General features: G+C 48.5%; 1 protein-coding gene across 4 annotated transcripts in view; it reads left to right on the forward strand.

Annotated features, from left to right (window-relative positions):
• Positions 1–11,420: 11,420 nt before the first annotated feature.
• IL34 (interleukin 34) overlaps positions 11,421–17,797 on the forward strand; it is a 36,184-nt gene continuing 29,807 nt past the window's right edge. For 3 of the 4 annotated variants that reach the window (XM_039503722.1, XM_039503724.1, XM_039503725.1), the window contains exon 1: positions 11,456–11,512. The gene's annotated coding sequence lies outside the window, so the exon portion shown is untranslated. Of the gene's footprint in view, positions 11,513–17,797 lie in introns of all 4 variants that reach the window. The other variant, XM_039503723.1, reaches the window with a different exon arrangement.

Consider the following 17,797-nt stretch of genomic DNA (forward strand, 5'->3'; position numbering starts at 1 on the left):
TGGACTCTGAGGGGCAAGGTTTACTAGGCATAGGTTTGTTTTCAGTTTAAACCAATTTTTACCAAAAAATTCCTGGGTTTTACAAAAAGTATTCCGTTTTTTTCTGATTTTCACCCTACTTTTGTATCATTCAAATATATAAAAAATAATGTGTTTTATTAGGAAAATACAATACATGGCATGAGATATCTGTATTACAATAATACATTCGTCTGTGGGTCTGTGCAAAGCTGCCTTGGGAGGTAAGACTCTGTATTAGTCTGGAAGATACACACAATAAACAAACAGGCAAGCTCTGAAGCGTGTGTGCATCTGAACGTACTGATGAATCTCACGCCCACCACGTACACATCTCAAACTGTTAGCAGATAATGGTTTAAAGATCTGACACACGAAAATGGGAAGAAAACGAAAATGTGTATCAGAATACATTGCCGAACACAAGGAAGCATTCAAAAGCTGGGGGGAAAAAACAGGAGAAAAGGATGAAGAGTGTACGTGCTGCAACTGGTGTGGCCCAATTATTAAATGTAAATATTTATAGGCTAATAGTTCTAAGTCTACACCAGGAAACTGTTTATTCAGAGGAAAAGACTTATTTGGGGTTTAGAGAGATTGTTTTCTTACTCAGAGGTGGCAACGTTGTGTTCTGAGTTCAGTTTTAGTTCTGCAGCAAACCACATTGATGAACAGAATTCAAAGTATTAAATCTACTGAATACTTTTCTTCCTGTCTTTCCGTCCACCAAAATAAACCCCAATATTTACCCATAACAAATATTAATTGTTTTTTTGCTCTGATTTTCACCTGTTTTTGTTGTGGTGGTTGTTGTCAGTAGCTACCGGTGTGGTGCTCTGCTCTTGTTCGATGATGATAACAGTCGGCTGCGTGCGTGTTCCCTCTGTGTGCTGCCCCGGCTCTGCGCAGATCGCTGACACAACAAACCCCGAGAGAACCCCCAAAGACCACAGACTCTAGTAAGGTACGAAGGAACCCGAGCCAGGTGTATTGTCAAACAAAGCACAGTAATAGTTTCCCGTAGACTCTACAAGACACACTACGAATTTGTGCCCCCTGGCAATGGACCAGCTCAGTCAGTGGCGGGACTTTCCACTGCCCCCTAGGCTGGACAAAGATGCGCACTCCGGGACCGACTTTTATACAGTTACAGGACAGATTACTCATCCCCACTGACGTATTGAGGTACAGCCCCTTGGCTCATCAGGGGGCTGTCGCCCCTTTGATCATGTTGTTTCAAACAAACAGATCTATCCATCACATTGTCCTTTTGACCCTGTCTTTAAGATGCTCCTGCCTGTTCCTTGTCATCTCTGTGGAGTGTTCTGATGTCATCTTGGCACAAGTTCCTCTTATTGGCACTTACGTGTGGATGCACCTGCTTCAAGCAGCCCTCTTCTCACCAACTTCTGTGAGTGGGGCCTGCCTCTGGCTCACAGCCCAGCTTCTGCTTAGCAATGCCTGGAAGTACTTTGGTTCAGGCTTCAGGCCTCAGACTGGGCCTTTGATACAAGAGTTTATGTTTCAGGGCCTCATCTTACTACAGTGGTAATAAACACGGATAAATTCCTGGGGAAAATTAAATAAAATAGAAGCTGAAAACAAGAGCCCTAGACATAAGCAAGAGCTCCCCAGTGCTTAGCCTGGGTTAGCCTTAAAGCTCATATAGACCTTATTATAGAAGCTTCTATTACTTTTTGAAAGGTAGGATTGGAACTCATTTGTGTGTCTCGAGGTTACCAGCTTTAACCTCGTCAATAACTCTTATTTCCTTGTCCTGTTCAATAAACCTTTATATAGTTTATTATAGGACTGGCCAAAAGTGTTATCTTTGGTGTGAGATCAAAGGTGCAACTGACCGGTCCTTTGGGACTGGGAGAAACTGAATATTGCTGTGATTCTTGGTAAGAGACCATCCATCACAGAGATACACTCACCTGGGTGGCAGGACAGATCAGAGTGCGCCAGGGGACTGACAGTGCCTGAGGCGTCTAAAACTCACACCCAATTGAGGGTTTGTGGCCGTTCTTAACAGCCTGCCCTGTGGGGGGTATTCGTGCTCTTGAGTCACTGCAGGCAGTTTTACAAGGCCAGGGCATGGGCTGGAATAAAGTTGGCATGAGGGTGGGCAGATTAAACAGCATGGTCGCTCCTCCTTCCTGTGGCTACCTCTGCTCTGTGGGTGCTCCGTGGACTGGCTACAGCGGGTGCAGAGCACAGCTGCCCGTCTGCTCTGCAGTAGGGCCCAGAGGCGAGAGAATCAGTAACAGTCCATGGCAGGGTCCATGTGGGTTCCTGCTGGTGATCGTCCATGGAGCCTGTCCCAGGCTGGCTGGCCCCAGTAAATGAAGCAAGACCTGGGCCCCTGGGCCAGAACAGGTGCTCTGAGTTATAAAGGATCAGGGACTGGAGAGGGAGCGGGATGTGTCAGAGCAGCCTGGGAGAGTCAGCCAGGACAAAGGGCAGGTGCCAGCTGCCGGGGAGCCTGGGGAGGGTCCCTGAGGCAGCTGCTGAGAGCCCTGTGCAGGCCCCCCTGGAAAGAGGGAGGAATTAGCCGGAAGCCAGTGGCAGGACAGGCCTGCCCACTTTCTGGAGCCAAGGCCCATGGTGGGGGTGGAAGGCTGAAAAGGGCTGGGGGAGGGGTTGGCTGAGAGAGCTGAAGGCTGGGAGCAGCAGAGGGAGAACGCAGCTGGCTCAGAGCCAGAGAGGGAGGAAGGTGAGGGACAGTGGGGCTGATTTGTTGATGGACCATGGGGACTTGTCCCTTTTCATAGAATCTCAGGGTTGGAAGGGACCTCAGGAGGTATCTAGTCCAACCCCCTGCTCAAAGCAGGACCAAACCCAACTAAATCATCCCAGCCAGGGCTTTGTCAAGCCGGGCCTTAAAAACCTCTAAGGAAGGAGATTCCACCACCTCCCTAGGGAACCCATTCCAGTGCTTCACCCAGGGGCGGCTCTAGTGCCAAGCAGTGTTTCCGGTTGAGCTCACCTGCCGCAGGCATGCGCTCCCAGCCTACTTTCTAGAGCCGCCCCTGGCTTCACCACCCTCCTAGTGAAATAGTGTTTCCTAATATCCAACCTAAACCTCCCCCACTGCAACTTGAGACCATTACTCCTTGTTCTGTCATCTGGTACCACTGAGAACAGCCGAGCTCCATCCCCTTTGGAACCCCCTTGCAGGTAGTTGAAAGCAGCTATCAAATCCCCCCTCATTCTTCTCTTCTGCAGACTAAACAATCCCAGTTCCCTCAGCCTCTCCTCATAAGTCATGTGCCCCAGCCCCCTGATCATTTTTGTTGCCCTCCCCTGGACTCTCCAATTTGTCCACATCCTTCTTGTAGTGTGGGGCCCAAAACTGGACACAGATGAGGCCTCACCAGTGCTGAATAGAGGGGAATGATCACGTCTCTCGATCTGCTGGCAATGCTCCTACTTATACAGCCCAAAATGCCGTTAGCCTTCTTGGCAACAAGGGCACACTGCTGACTCATATCCAGCTTCTCGTCCACTGTAACCCCTAGGTCCTTTTCTGCAGAACTGTTGTCTAGCCATTCGGTCCCTAGTCTGTAGCAGTACATGGGATTCTTCTGTCCTAAGTGCAGGACTCTGCACTTGTCCTTGTTGAACCTCATCATATTCCTTTTGGCCCAATCCTCTTATTTGTCTACGTCCCTCTGTATCCTATCCCTACCCTCCAGCGTATCTACCACCCTCTCAGTTTAGTGTCATCTGCAAACTTGCTGAGAGTGCAGGCCACACCATCCTCCAGATCATTAATGAAGATATCGAACAAAACAGGCCCCAGGACCGACCCTTGGGGAACTCCACTTGAAACCGGCTGCCAACTAGACATGGAGCCGTTGATCACTACCCGTTGAGCCCGACGATCTACACAGCTTTCTATCCACCTTATAGTCCATTCATCCAGTCCAAACTTGCTGGCAAGAATACTGTGGGAGACCGTATCTAAAGCTTTGCTAAAGTCAAGGAATAACACGTCCACTGTTTTCCCCTCATCCACAGAGCCGGTTATCTCCTCATAGAAGGCAATTGGGTTAGTCAGGCATGACTTGCCCTTGGTGAATCCATGCTGACTGTTCCTGATCACTTTCCTCTCCTCTAAGTACTTCAGAACTGATTCCTTGAGGACCTGCTCCATGATTTTTCCAGGGACTGAGGTGAGGCTGACTGGCCCGTAGTTCCCCAGATCCTCCTCCTTCCCTTTTTTAAAGATGGGCACTACATTAGCCTTTTTCCAGTTATCTGGGACCTCACCCAATAGCCATGAGTTTTCAAAGATAATGGCCAATGGCTCTGCAATCACATCCGCCAACTCCTTTAGCACCCTCGGATGCAGTGCATCCGGCCCCATGGACTTGTGCTCATTCAGCTTTTCTAAATAGTCCTGAACCCCTTCTTTCTCCACAGAGGGCTGGTCACCTCCTCCCCCTACTGTGCTGCCCAGTGCAGCAGTCTGGGAGCTGCCCTTGTCTGTGAAGACAGAGGCAAAAAAATCATTGAGTACATTAGCTTTTTCCACATCCTCTGTCACTAGGTTGCCTCCCTCATTCAGCAAGGGGCCCACACTTTCCTTGACTTTCTTCTTGTTGCTAACATACCTGAAGAAACCCTTCTTGTTACTCTTATCATCTCCGGCTAGCTGCAACTCCAAGTGTGATTTGGCCTTCCTGATTTCACTCCTGCATGACTGAGCAATATTTTTATACTCCTCCCTGGTCATTTGTCCAATCTTCCACTTTTTGTAAGCTTCTTTTTTGTGTTTAAGATCAGCAAGGATTTCACTGTTAAGCCAAGCTGGTCGCCTGCCATATTTACTATTCTTCCTACACATTGGGATGGTTTGTTCCTGCAGCCTCAATAAGGATTCTTTAAAATACAGCCAGTTCTCCTGGACTCCTTTCCCCCTCATGTTATTCTCCCAGGGGATCCTGCCCATCAGTTTCCTGAGGGAGTCGAAGTCTGCTTTTCTGAAGTCCAGGGTCCGTATTCTGCTGCTCTTCTTTCTTCCTTGTGTCAGGATCCTGAACTCGACCATCTCATGGTCACTGCCTCCCAGGTTCCCATCCACTATTGCTTCCTCTACTATTTCTTCCCTGTTTGTGAGCAGCAGGTCAAGAAGAGCTCTGCCCCTAGTTGGTTCCTCCAGCACTTGCACCAGGAAATTGTCTCCTACACTTTCCAAAAACTTCCTGGATTGTCTGTGCACTGCTGTATTGCTCTCCCAGCAGATATCAGGGTGATTGAAATCCCCCATGAGAACCAGGGCCTGTGATCTAGTAACTTCTGCTAGTTTCCAGAAGAAAGCCTCGTCCACCCCACCCCCCTGGTCTGGTGGTCTGTAGCAGACTCCCACCACGACATCACTCTTGTTGCTCACACTTCTAAACTTAATCCAGAGACTCTCAGGTTTTTCTGCAGTTTCTGCTCTGAGCAGTCATACTGCTCTCTTACATACAACGCAACTCCCCCACCTTTTCTGCCCTGCCTGTCCTTCCTGAACAGTTTATATCCATCCATGACAGTGCTCCAGTCATGTGAGTTATCCCACCAAGTCTCTGTTATTCCAATCACATCATAATTTTGTTATGGTTTATGTACATGGGACTTTTATAACAAATGAACCCCACCAGGGCTGTATTTATACCAAGGAAGACTGGTTGAACTATTGCTGGGGCCACTGCAGGAGGGAAACTGAGACAGGCATGGCTCTCCTGACATGGCCGGCTTCAGGGAGAGGCTCCAGGCAGGGCTGCCATGAAAGAGCCCTTAATCACTGGGGCCTGAGCAGCGACCTCCGCTCCTCTTCTCCCCCCCACCCCAAGAATGAGTGAGGTCATCAGGTTGTCTTTGCTGGCCAGCCTGAGTGGAGTCCGGGTTGCAGGATCCCATAGGACAAAGGATGAGAGGGAGAGAAATGGAAAAAACCTGGGCTTGGCCAGGAATCTGTGCCAAAGATGTGGGATCCCAGGACCCCATCATGGGAACGTGGATTCCAGTCCCCGGCCCTAGGATGTGATCTGTGATTCAGCCTCCACCACGGGCCCCTACAGCAACCCCAGGGCCAGCTGTGAGCTCATCTCAGCTTTGCTGGCTTGCGGCTGTAGCACTTCACACGTGGTTATTGCTGAGCACAATGAAGCCCCAGCTCCCTTATGGGATCCGCATGGCTGGTCTCTCCCACGACCCGACCCGCCAGGGCGATTGGAGCCCAGCTGTTCCCGGTGGCAAGAGACTCTCAACAGGCACAAATTCGGCCGTGACCTTGTTGCTGCTCAAGTCAGGTGGAATTTTCCCCTGGAGTTAATTGGCTGCAGGACTGAGCGTTTTAATCCTTGCACGAGTGCGGGGCTGGCTCGCCCACACTCTAGGCTGCAGGACTCTGCCTCCAGGCCAGTAGTTTCCCCAGGAATTGAAATGGGGGGGGGGTTCGAATTTACAGGGGGGAGTCAGGGCCAATGAGCTATATAAAAGAGATATGAATAAAGTAAATGTTTTGTTAGGATAATGCAAATTTAACATAAGGATAATGCAAGTTACACATAACAGGTCTAGATTTCTAAAATATATATATATATATATATATATTTAAATGTATTTAATTTAAATTGACTTTTGAAAAGTTAGCCATCATGGGATAAGAGGGAAGTCCTCTCATGGATCAGTAACTGGTTAAAATATGGGAAACAAAGGGTAGGAATAAATTATCCGTTTTCAGAATGGAGAGAGATAAATAGTGGTATCCCAGAGGGGTCGGTACTGGGACCAGTCCTATTCAACATACCCATAAAATGATCTGAAAAAATGGGTAAACAGTGAAGTGACAAAATTTTCAGATGATACAAAACTGCTCAAGATAGTTAAATCCCAGGCAGACTGCGAAGAGCTACAAAGGGATCTCACAAAACTGGGTAACTGGGCAACAAAATGGCAGATGAAATTCCATGTTGATAAATGCAAGTAATGCACATTGGAAAACAATCTCCACTATACATACAAAATGAAGGAGTCTGAATCAGCTGTTATCTCTCAAGAAAGATCTTGGAGTCATTGTGGATAGTTCTCTGAAAACATCCACTCAATGTGCAGCGGCAGCCAAAAAAGCAAACAGAATGTTGGGAATCATTAAGAAAAAGATAGAGAATAAGAGAGAAAATATCATATTGCCTCTATAGAAATCCATGGTACGTGTACACCTTGAATAGTGTGTGCAGATCTGGTCACTCCATCCCAAAAGAGAGACATTGGAAATGGAAAAGGTACAGAGATGAGCAACTAAAATGATTAGGGGTATGAAACAGAAGGAGAAATTAAAATGACTGGGAATTTTCAGCTTAGAAAAGAGACGACTAAAACGATAGAGGTCAATCAGCACAAGCTAAGTACAGTTCTACTGACCTTTACTCATACAATAAGAACAGGGCCGCCCAGAGGATTCTGGGGGCCCGGGGTCTTCAGCGGCAGGGGGCCCTTCTGTTCCGGGACCCGCCGCCAAAGTGCCCCGAAGACCCGCGGCGGCCCCCCCCCACCGCCGAAGCCGAACCCGCCGCCGAAGTGCAGCCCGGTCTTCAGCGGTAATTTGGCGGCGGGGGGCCCCACGCGGGTCTTGGGGCACTTCGGCGGCAGGTCCCAGAATGGAAGGGCCCCCCGCCGCCCAATTACCGCTTAAGACCGAGCTGAACTCGGCGGCGGGTCCACCTGCGGGGGTCCTTCCGCCCCGGAGTGGAAGGACCCCCCACCGGCGAAGACCGGTAGCAGAAGAAGCTCCTGCGCCTGGCCGCGCAAGAGTTTACCGGGCCCCCCGGAGCGAGTGAAGGACCCCACTCCAGGGGCCCCGAAAAACTCTGGTGGGGGCCCCTGTGGGGTTCGGGGCCTGGGGCAAATTGCCCCTCTTGCCCTCCCCTCTGGGCAGCCCTGAATAAGAACAACATTTCATTTCCCACCCCCCCGCATTCAAGTGATTTGTAACCCAGCCCCAGCCAAAATCTATCATTCGGGCAACATAGCTCTGTTTGCTGGATACCTAGATAGATTAGGTGTGAATGTAAATACAATCTGGTCCTGAAGCCTTTCCCTCCAGCTCATCACTAGCTGTCAGGGAGAGCTCATTTAGACTTTGCTTACAAATCATCATTTGAAATTATTAGGTTGGCCAACATCACCGAAATGAATGCACTGACATTGTCATGAAAACCAGCTGTATAAGGAAGCTAGTCTATGTTCATATTTTTGAAATCTATGATACTTTTACAGTTCTATGTAATTTATCATACACTGTATATGCTTTTAAAGTGTGTATTAATGTTTCAATTTCAATTCAAATTTCCAAACAGTCACTAAATTGGCATGTTTCGGAGTAGCAGCCGTGTTAGTCTGTATCTGCAAAAAGAACAGGAGTACTTGTGGCACCTTAAAGACTAACAAATTTATTTGAGCATAAGCTTTTGTGGGCTACAGCCCACTTCATCGGCTGCATAGACTGGAACATACAGTGAGGAGATATATACACATACAGAGAACATGAAAAGGTGGGAGTTGCCCAACCAACTCTAAGAGGCTAATTAGTTAAGATGAGCTATTCTCAGCTAGAGAAAAAAAAACGTTTGTAGTGATAATCAAGATGGCCCATTTCAGATAGTTCATAGAATCATAGAATCATAGAATCTCAGGGTTGGAAGGGACCTCAGGAGGTATCTAGTCCAACCCCCTGCTCAAAGCAGGACCAAACCCAACTAAATCATCCCAGCCAGGGCTTTGTCAAGCCTGACCTTAAAAACCTCTAAGGAAGGAGATTCCACCACCTCCCTAGGTAACCCATTCCAGTGCTTCACCACCCTACTAGTGAAAAAGTTTTTCCTAATATCCAACCTAAACCTCCCCCTCTGCAACTTGAGACCATTACTCCTTGTTCTGTCATCTTCTACCACTGAGAACAGTCTAGATCCATCCTCTTTGGAACCCCCTTTCAGGTAGTTGAAAGCAGCTATCAAATCCCCCCTCATTCTTCTCTTCTGCAGACTAAACAATCCCAGTTCCCTCAGCCTCTCCTCATAAGTCATGTGTTCCAGCCCCCTAATCATTTTTGTTGCCCTCCGCTGGACTCTCTCCAATTTATCCACATCCTTCTTGTAGTGTGGGGCCCAAAACTGGACACAGTACTCCAAATGAGGCCTCACCAGTGCTGAGTAGAGGGGAATGATCACATCCCTTGATCTGCTGGAAATGCCCCTACTTATACAACCCAAAATGCCATTAGCCTTCTTGGCAACAAGGGCACACTGTTGACTCATATTCAGCTTTTCGTCCACCGTAACCCCTAGGTCCTTTTCTGCAGAACTGCTACCCAGCCATTCGGTCCCTAGTCTGTAACAGTGCATGGGATTCTTCCGTCCTAAGTGCAGGACTCTGCACTTGTCCTTGTTGAACCTCATCATATTTCTTTTGGCCCAATCCCCTAATTTGTCTAGGTCCCTCTGTATCCTATCCCTACCCTCCAGGGTATCAACCACTCCTCCCAGTTTAGTGTCATCTGCAAACTTGCTAAGAGTGCAGTCCACACCATCCTCCAGATTGTTAATGAAGATATTGAATAAAACCGGCCCCAGCACCGACCCTTGGGGCACTTGACAAGAGGTGTGAGGATACTTAACATGGGGAAATAGATTCAATGTGTGTAATGGCTCAGCCATTCCCAGCCTCTATTTAAGCCTAAATTGATTGTATCTAGTTTGCATATTAATTCAAGTTCAGCAGTTTCTCTTTGGAGTCTGTTTTTGAAGCTTTTCCGTTGCAAAATTGCCACCTTTAAATCCGTTACTGAATGGCCAGAGAGGATGAAGTGTTCTCCTACTGGTGTTTGAATGTTATAATTCTTGACGTCTGATTTGCATCCCATTTATTCTTTTGCATAGAGACTGTCCGGTTTGGCCAATGTACATGGCAGAAGGGCAATGCTGGCACATGATGGCATATATCACATTGGTAGATGTGCAGGTGAACGAGCCCCTGATGGCGTGGCTGATGTGATTAGGTCCTATGATGGAGTCTCTTGAATAGATATGTGGACAGAGTTGGCATCGGGCTTTGTTGCAAGGATAGGTTCCTGGGTTAGTGTTTTTGTTCTGTGGTGTGTGGTTGCTGGTGAGTATTTGCTTCAGGTTGGGGGGCTGTCTGTAAGCGAGGACTGGCCTGTCTCCCCAGATCTGGGAGAGTGAGGGATCATCTTTCAGGATAGGTTGTAGATCTTTTATGATGCGCTGAAGAGGTTTTAGTTGGGGGCTGAAGATAATGGCTAGTGGCGTTCCGTCATTTTCTATGCTGGGCCTGTCTTGTAGTAAGTGACTTCTGGGTGCTCTTCTGGCTCTGTCAATCAGCTTTTTCACTTCAGCAGGTGGGTATTGTAGTTTTAAGAATGCTTGATAGAGATCTTGTAGGTGTCTGTCTCTGTCTGAGGGATTGGAGCAAATGCGGTAGTATCTTAGAGCTTGGCTGTAGACAATGGATCGCGTGGTGTGTCCTGGATGGAAGCTGGACGCATGTAGGTAAGTATAGCGGTCAGTAGGTTTCCAGTCCAGGGTGGTGTTTATGTGACCATCACTTATCAGCACAGAAGTGTCAAGGAAATGGATCGCTTGTGTGGATTGGTCTAGGCTGAGGTTGATGGTGGGATGGAAATTGTTGAAATCATGGTGGAATTCCTCAAGGGCTTCTTTTCCATGGGTCCAGATGAAAGAAGATGTCATCAGTGTAGAGTAGGGGCATTAGGGGACGAGAGCTGAGGAAGCGTTGTTCTAAGTCAGCCATAAAAATGTTGGCATACTGTGGGGCCGTGCGGGTACCCATAGCAGTGCCGCTGACTTGAAGGTATATATTGTCCCCAAATGTGAAATAGTTGTGGGTGAGGACAAAGTCGCAAAGTTCAGGCACCAGGTTTGGCATGTAACTAGTTCACAAAACTGGGGAGGGGGGGTGTTGGGGAAATTCGGGGGGGGTGTACACCCCCCTTGGGAGGGGTGTAGGGAAATCATCGCTCCAGGCAGCTGTGATGGGAAGAAGGCTCCGTTTCCAGGCTGGAAGGGAGGCCCGGGAGCAGGTGCATTTTCAGTTGCAAGGAGTTACTACAGGGGAGACAGATGCGCGTCCAGCCCCTGTCCGACTGCTGGCAAGGCGCAGCGTGGCGCGCAGGATGCTCTTTTCTTGTGCAAGAACCGCGGTGCGCAATATCCAGGGCGCTTCAATGCAACGCGCCGTGCCCGGCACCGCCAGAGCCGGGTGCAACGCGTGCCAGGGGCGTGCATGGCGTTCACACGGAGCAAGGCGAAAGCCCCTGATTTCCGGGAATCCACGTGCTCCTGGCAGCCAGCTGCAGGCGCGAGCCCGGCCCCCGGCACTGGGAGCGGGACTGGCCGCTGCAGCCCGCCCCGGGATCCCTCCCTGCGCGAGACGCTCCCAGCACGAGCCAGAGGCGGCCGCGCAGGTAACGGGGAGCAGCGGGGTTGCACCTGGCGGGTTTAGCAGCGAGGGCGCTTAGGGTACCCTGGAGGGGGGCAGGGAGGGCTGTGCATGGGGGCCCTGCCAGCTGGGGCTGCTCCGCTGAAGTGCAAGACTCCAGTGCATGCGCCAGCTGCTCCCAGGCGTCTCACCGCCGGCACCTTCGTCTTGTCCGGCCCCGATGCTGCGCTCAGCGCCCCCGGAGCGCTCCCTGGAGCAGCCGGGCTGAATGCTGCTCCCCCCTCACTCTCTCCGTGCAGCCCCCTGCCCGGGCGAGCCAGCGGGGCCCCCAGAGCAGGATCTGCTCGGTCGGGGGGCGCCGGGAAGGAGGGATCGCGGAGGAGCCCGGGCTGGGTGCACACGCAGCCAGAAGTGCAGGGAATGGGGCTGTATTAACACGCACTGGAAAATCCCTTGGCTTGAAGTCTTTAGAAAGCGCCTTAAAGCGGCGGGGTTCAAACTTCTCTTCTGGCGACCCAGTGAGGAAAATTGTTAATGCCTGTCCAGTGGTTTCCCCAGGAATTGAAATTAGGGGGGGTGTTCGAATTTACAGGGGGGGTGTCAGGACCAATGAGATATATAAAAAAAGATATGAATAAAGTAAATGTTTTGTTAGGATTATGCAAATTTAACATAAGAATAATGCAAGTTACACCAAAACACATAACAGGTCTAGATTTCTAAAAAAATATACATTTAAAAAATGTATTTAAATTGACTTTTGAAAAGTAAGCCATCATGGGGTAAGAGGAAAGTCCTCTCATGGATCAGTAACTGGTTAAAAGATGGGAAACAAAGGGTAGGAATAAATTATCAGTTTTCAGAATGGAGAGATAAATAGTGGTATCCCTGAGGGGTCGGTACTGGGACCAGTGCTGTTCAACATATTCATAAATGATCTGGAAAAATGGGTAAACAGTGAGGTGGCAAAATTTGCAGGTGATACAAAACTATTCAAGATAGGTAAGTCCCAGGCAGACTGTGAAGAATTACAAAGGGATCTCATAAAACTGGGTGACTGGGCAACAAAAATGGCAGATGAAATTTAATGTTGATAAATGCAAAGTAATGTACATTGGAAAACAATCTCAACTATACATACAAAATGAAGGAGTCTGAATTAGCTGTTAACACTTAAGAAAGATCTTGCAGTCATTGTGGATAGTTCTCTGAAAACTTCCACTCACAGTGTGCAGCGACAGTCAGTGATTCCCAACATTCTGTTTGCTTTTTTAAAAAGAACAGGAGTACTTGTGGCACCTTAGAGACTAATAAATTTATTTGAGCATAAGCTTTCATGGGCTACAGTCCACTTCATCGGATGTAGCCCACAAAAGCTTATGTTCTTTTTGCAATACAGACTAACATGGCTGCTACTCTGAAACCTTTGCTTTTTAAAGAAAGGGATAGATAATAAGACAGAAAATATCATATTGCCTCTATATAAATCCATGGCACATGTACACCTTGAATACTGTGTGCAGATCTGGTTACCCCATCCCAAAAAAGACATACTGGAAATGCAAAAAGTACAGAGATGGGCAACTAAAATGATTAGGGGTATGAAACAGGAGAAGAAATTAAAATGACTGGGAATTTTCAGCTTAGAAAAGAGACGACTAAGGGGGGATATGCTAAAGGTCTATAAAATCTTGACTGATGCGAAGAAAGTGAATAAAGTAAATGTTTTGTTAGGATAATGCAAATTTAACATAAGGAAAATGCAAGTTACACCAAAACACATAACAGATCTAGATTTCTAAAAAAATATATAATTTAAAAAAATGTATTTAATTTAAATTGACTTTTGAAAAGTAAGCCATCATGGGGTAAGAGGGAAGATCCTCTCATGGATCAGTAACTGGTTAAAAGATGGGAAACAAAGGGTAGGAATAAATTATCAGTTTTCAGAATGGAGAGAGATAAATAGTGGTATCCTTGAGGGGTCAGTACTGGGACCAGTCCTATTCAACATATTCATCTGGAAAAATGGGTAAACAGTGAGATGGCAAAATTTGCAGATGATACAAAACTATTCAAGATAGTTAAGTCCCAGGCAGACTGCGAAGAGCTACAAAGGGATCTCACAAAACTGGGTGACTGGGCAACAAAATGGCAAATTAAATTCAATGTTGATAAATGCAAAGTAATGCACATTGGAAAGCAATCTCAACTATACATACAAAATGATGGCATCTGAATTAGCTGTTAACACTCAAGGAAGAGATCTTGGAGTCATTGTGGATAGTTCTCTGAAAACATCCACTCCATGTGCAGCAACAGTCACAAAAGCAAACAATGTTGGGAATCATTAAGAAAGGGATAGATAATAAGACAGAAAATATCATATTGCCTGTATATAAATCCATGGTACATGCACACCTTGAATAGTGTGTGTAGATCTGGTCACCCATCCTAAAAATATATATATTGGAATTGGAAAAGGTACAGAGATGGGCAACTTAAATGATGAGGGGTATGAAACCGGAGGAGAGATTAAAGTGACTGGGAATTTTCAGCTTAGAAAAGAGATGACTAATGGGGATATGATAGAGGTCTACAAAATCTTGACTGGTGCGAAGAAAGTGAAAGTGAATAAGGAAATTTTATTTAATCCTTCACATAACACAAGAACTATCAGTCACCCAATGAAATTAATAGGCAGCAGATTTAAAAAAAACAAAAGGAAGTATTTCTTCACACAATATAAAGTCAACCCAGGGAACTCTTTGCCAGGGGATGCTGTGAAGACCAAAACTATAACAGGATTTTAAAAAGAACTAGATAAATTCCTGGAGAACAGGTCCATCTGTGGCTATTAGCCAGGATCAGAGGGATGCAGCGCCATGCTCTGAGTGTCCCCAGCCTGTTTGCCAGAAGCTGGGAATGGACAACAGGGGATGGATCACTTGATGATTCCCTGTTCTGTTCATTCCCTCTGAAGCACCTGGCCTTGACCACTGTTGTAAGACAGGGCACTGGGCTATATGCACCATGGGTCTGACCCAGTATGACCATTCTTATGTAAAAATTAATTATAATAAAAATGTTTAGTACAGAAACTCCCTAACATAATGACCTCCCAAGATAGCAACAATGTGAGATAACAACCTTGGCAAATACTGCATTTTAAAAATCTTGGCCTACTGGGAAACATATTTATATAAGTTTCCATTCCCAGTCACAAATCTAGCATTCTGGAGCAAAGTGACTAAAATATAGTCCAACAAACAAATGTTTATTTAACGTGCCCCTCACTTTTCCCTCCACCGCACTCCACTCACTGTTGTTGCCCTTGGTCAGTGGAGACTCAGAGTTCAGAAGGGCTTTCACGTGAGTACACCTTCCAGGTGGGGGACAAAAAGGCACAGTTTGCTGTGGCCATGGCTGTTCATTGTGCCACCGTTCACTCCACCACTCTGTTGCCAATGGCCCTGCACAGTCACCTTCTGCTGTCATCTACCACTGTGACCTCTGTGAGTTGGTCTCTTGAGGTTCCACCAGCTCTCAGTGATTTCAGCTGAGCCCTCAGTGCGGGAACCTCGCTGCTAGTGCAGTCTGGGTTGTCTCTTACACTGAGGGCTTGGCTACACTTACAAATTTGCAGCGCTGCAGCAGGGTGTGAAAACACACCCTTTCCAGCGCTGCAAATTGCGGCGCTGCAAAGCGCCAGTGTGGTCAAAGCCCCAGCGCTGGGAGCGCGGCTCCCAGCGCTGTCCATTATTCCCCACAGGGAGGTGGAGTACGGACAGCGCTGGGAGAGCTCTCTCCCAGCGCTGGCGCTTTGACTACACTTAGCGCTTCAAAGCGCTGCTGCGGCAGCGCTAACGCGGCAGCGCTTTGAAGTGCTAAGTGTAGCCACAGCCTTAAAAACACTGTACCTACAGGAACACTGTCCCCACAACAGGACTAAGCACTTAGACCTGATTGTCAGTGATTTCAGCTGCAGTGGTCACTTAACAGAACAAAAGATTATCTATGGAGCCTAATCAGCTCTGTCTTTAAACAGTGGAGAGGGACAGGTCCCCACCCTCTCTCTTGATGCCTTCAAATCATCACAGGCTAAGTACAGTTCTACTGCCCTTTACTCATACAATAAAGAACAACATTTCATCCCCCCCTTGCCCCCACATTCAAGTGGTTTGTAACCCAACCCCAGCCAAAATCTATCACTTGGACATCACAGCTCTGTTTGCTGGATACCTAGGTAGATTAGGTATGAATGTAAATACAATCTGGCCCTGAAGCGTTAGCCCACAGCTTATCACTAGCGGTCAGGGAGAGCTCATTTAGACTTTGTTTACAAATCATCATTTGAAATTATTAAGTTGGCCAACATCACCGAAATGAATGCACTGACATCATAAAAAACAGCTGTAGATGGAAGCCAGGAAGCTAGTCTATGTTCATACTTTTCATATCTATTATACTTTTTCAGATACACATATTTTATCATACACTGTATAAGCTTTTAAAGTGTGTATTAATGTTTCAGTTTAAATTCAGATTTCCAAACAGTCACTAAATTGGTATGTAACTAGCTCACAAAACTGGGGTTGGAAAAATTCAGGGGGTGTAGGAAATCACTGCCTGTGACCCAAGGGAGCTGGGGCAGAGGGTTGGGATGCGGGGGGGGAGGGTTGCAGGGTGGGGCTGGGAATGAGGGGTTCAGGATGTGGGAGGGGGCTCTGGGCTGGGGGTGCAGGCTCTGGGGTGTGACTGGGGATGAGGGGTTTGGGAGCAGGAGGGGGCTCTGGGTGTGGGGGAGCTCAGGGTTGGGGCATGGGGTTACCCCGGGCAGTTCCCGGGCAGTGGCGCAGCGGGGGTGCTAAGGCAGGCTTCCTGCCTGTCCTGGCACCGCGGACCGTGCTGCACCCTGGAAGTGGCCAGCAGCAGGTCCAGCTCCTAGACGGAGGCGTGTAAGTGGCTCTGCGCAGCTCTCGCCCGCAGCCACCGCCCCTGGAATCAGACCTGCTGCTGGCCGCTCCCGGGGCGCAGCGCGGTGTTTGAACAGGTAGGGACTGGCCTGCTGAAGCCGGGCAGCACCGCCGCCGGGACTTTTAACGGCCCAGTCTGCGGTGCTGACCAGAGCCGCTGCGACCCGGTGTCCCACATTCCGCGACCCAGTACTGGGTCGTGACCCACAGGTTGAAAACAACTGAGTGCTTGGACTGTGTGCACAGAGGAATGGCTGCATTGCAAAGCTTAGATGCCATCCCACTGTGACTTGGGCAGCTCTGCCCCTTGGCCTCTACCCTGTGACAGACGGAGGGTCATGGTCCCCCTCAGTGGACAGGGAGCTAATGCGGCTGGCGCTCTGGGTGCTCTTGTGAACAAATGCAGAACCTTTGCAAAAACAAGCCCTCCTCCCCCAGTTGTATTTGGGTGAGTCAGCTGGGGGCTCTGCTGGGGAGGCTTAAAAATAGCATGAAAAAGAGATTTAGGACTGAACCTTTTCCAGGAACTCTTTATAATAGAACAGATTGGCTGGTGGTGGGATGCGGGTTTGGAGACTAACTCTGTCGGAGTCCTGTATCCAGCCTTCAACCCTTTACCCCAAAACTTTTCCATTTGCATCTGTTCCCCTCCCCGTCCCACTGGCTGAATCCTACCCTGATCCTCAATTAGCAAATGGATTGAGAAGTCACCCGCCCTTGCTGTGACGAACTGGGAATGTTTTTAATGTTTGCTCTGAATACTGTGTTGGTGCCTCAGTGTCCCCTCTGCAGTTCTTAATATCTAGGTGGTGGGATAAGGGGGTGTGATTGCTGCAGAGGAAAGGGCCAGTGCACCTGAATGCCTGGCACTCTGTCTCCTAGCAACTGATGGCCTGGGCCCCTCCTCTGCAAAGATGCCAACTGAAGGTGTTGGAGACAAAGAGGTCAGGTGACCTCCTGGCCCGGGAAAGGAACTGAGCAGAGGAGGGGGGGCTGGAGGGGGTGTCAGTCTGGAGCTGGCTGGGGACGGGGAGTGAAGTGCAGACGTGGGGGTCTGGCTCACTGCCCCCCAGAATGGTCCCGGCTGAGGGGTCTGGTTCTCTGTACCTACAAACTCTGTTTTAGACCCTGTTCCTGTCATCGAATAAACCTCTGTGTTACTGGCTGGCTGAGAGTCATGTCTGACTGCGAAGTGGGGGTGCAGAACCCCATGGCTTCCCCAGGACCCCGCCTGGGCGGACTCGCTGTGGGAAGCGCACGGAGGGGCAGAGGATGCTGAATGCTCCAAGGAGAGACCCAGGAGGTGAAACCGTGTGAGCTTCTTGCCCTGGAGA

The sequence above is a fragment of the Mauremys reevesii genome, linkage group 16, assembly GCF_016161935.1.
Source record: "Mauremys reevesii isolate NIE-2019 linkage group 16, ASM1616193v1, whole genome shotgun sequence".
Taxonomy (NCBI): domain Eukaryota; kingdom Metazoa; phylum Chordata; order Testudines; family Geoemydidae; genus Mauremys; species Mauremys reevesii.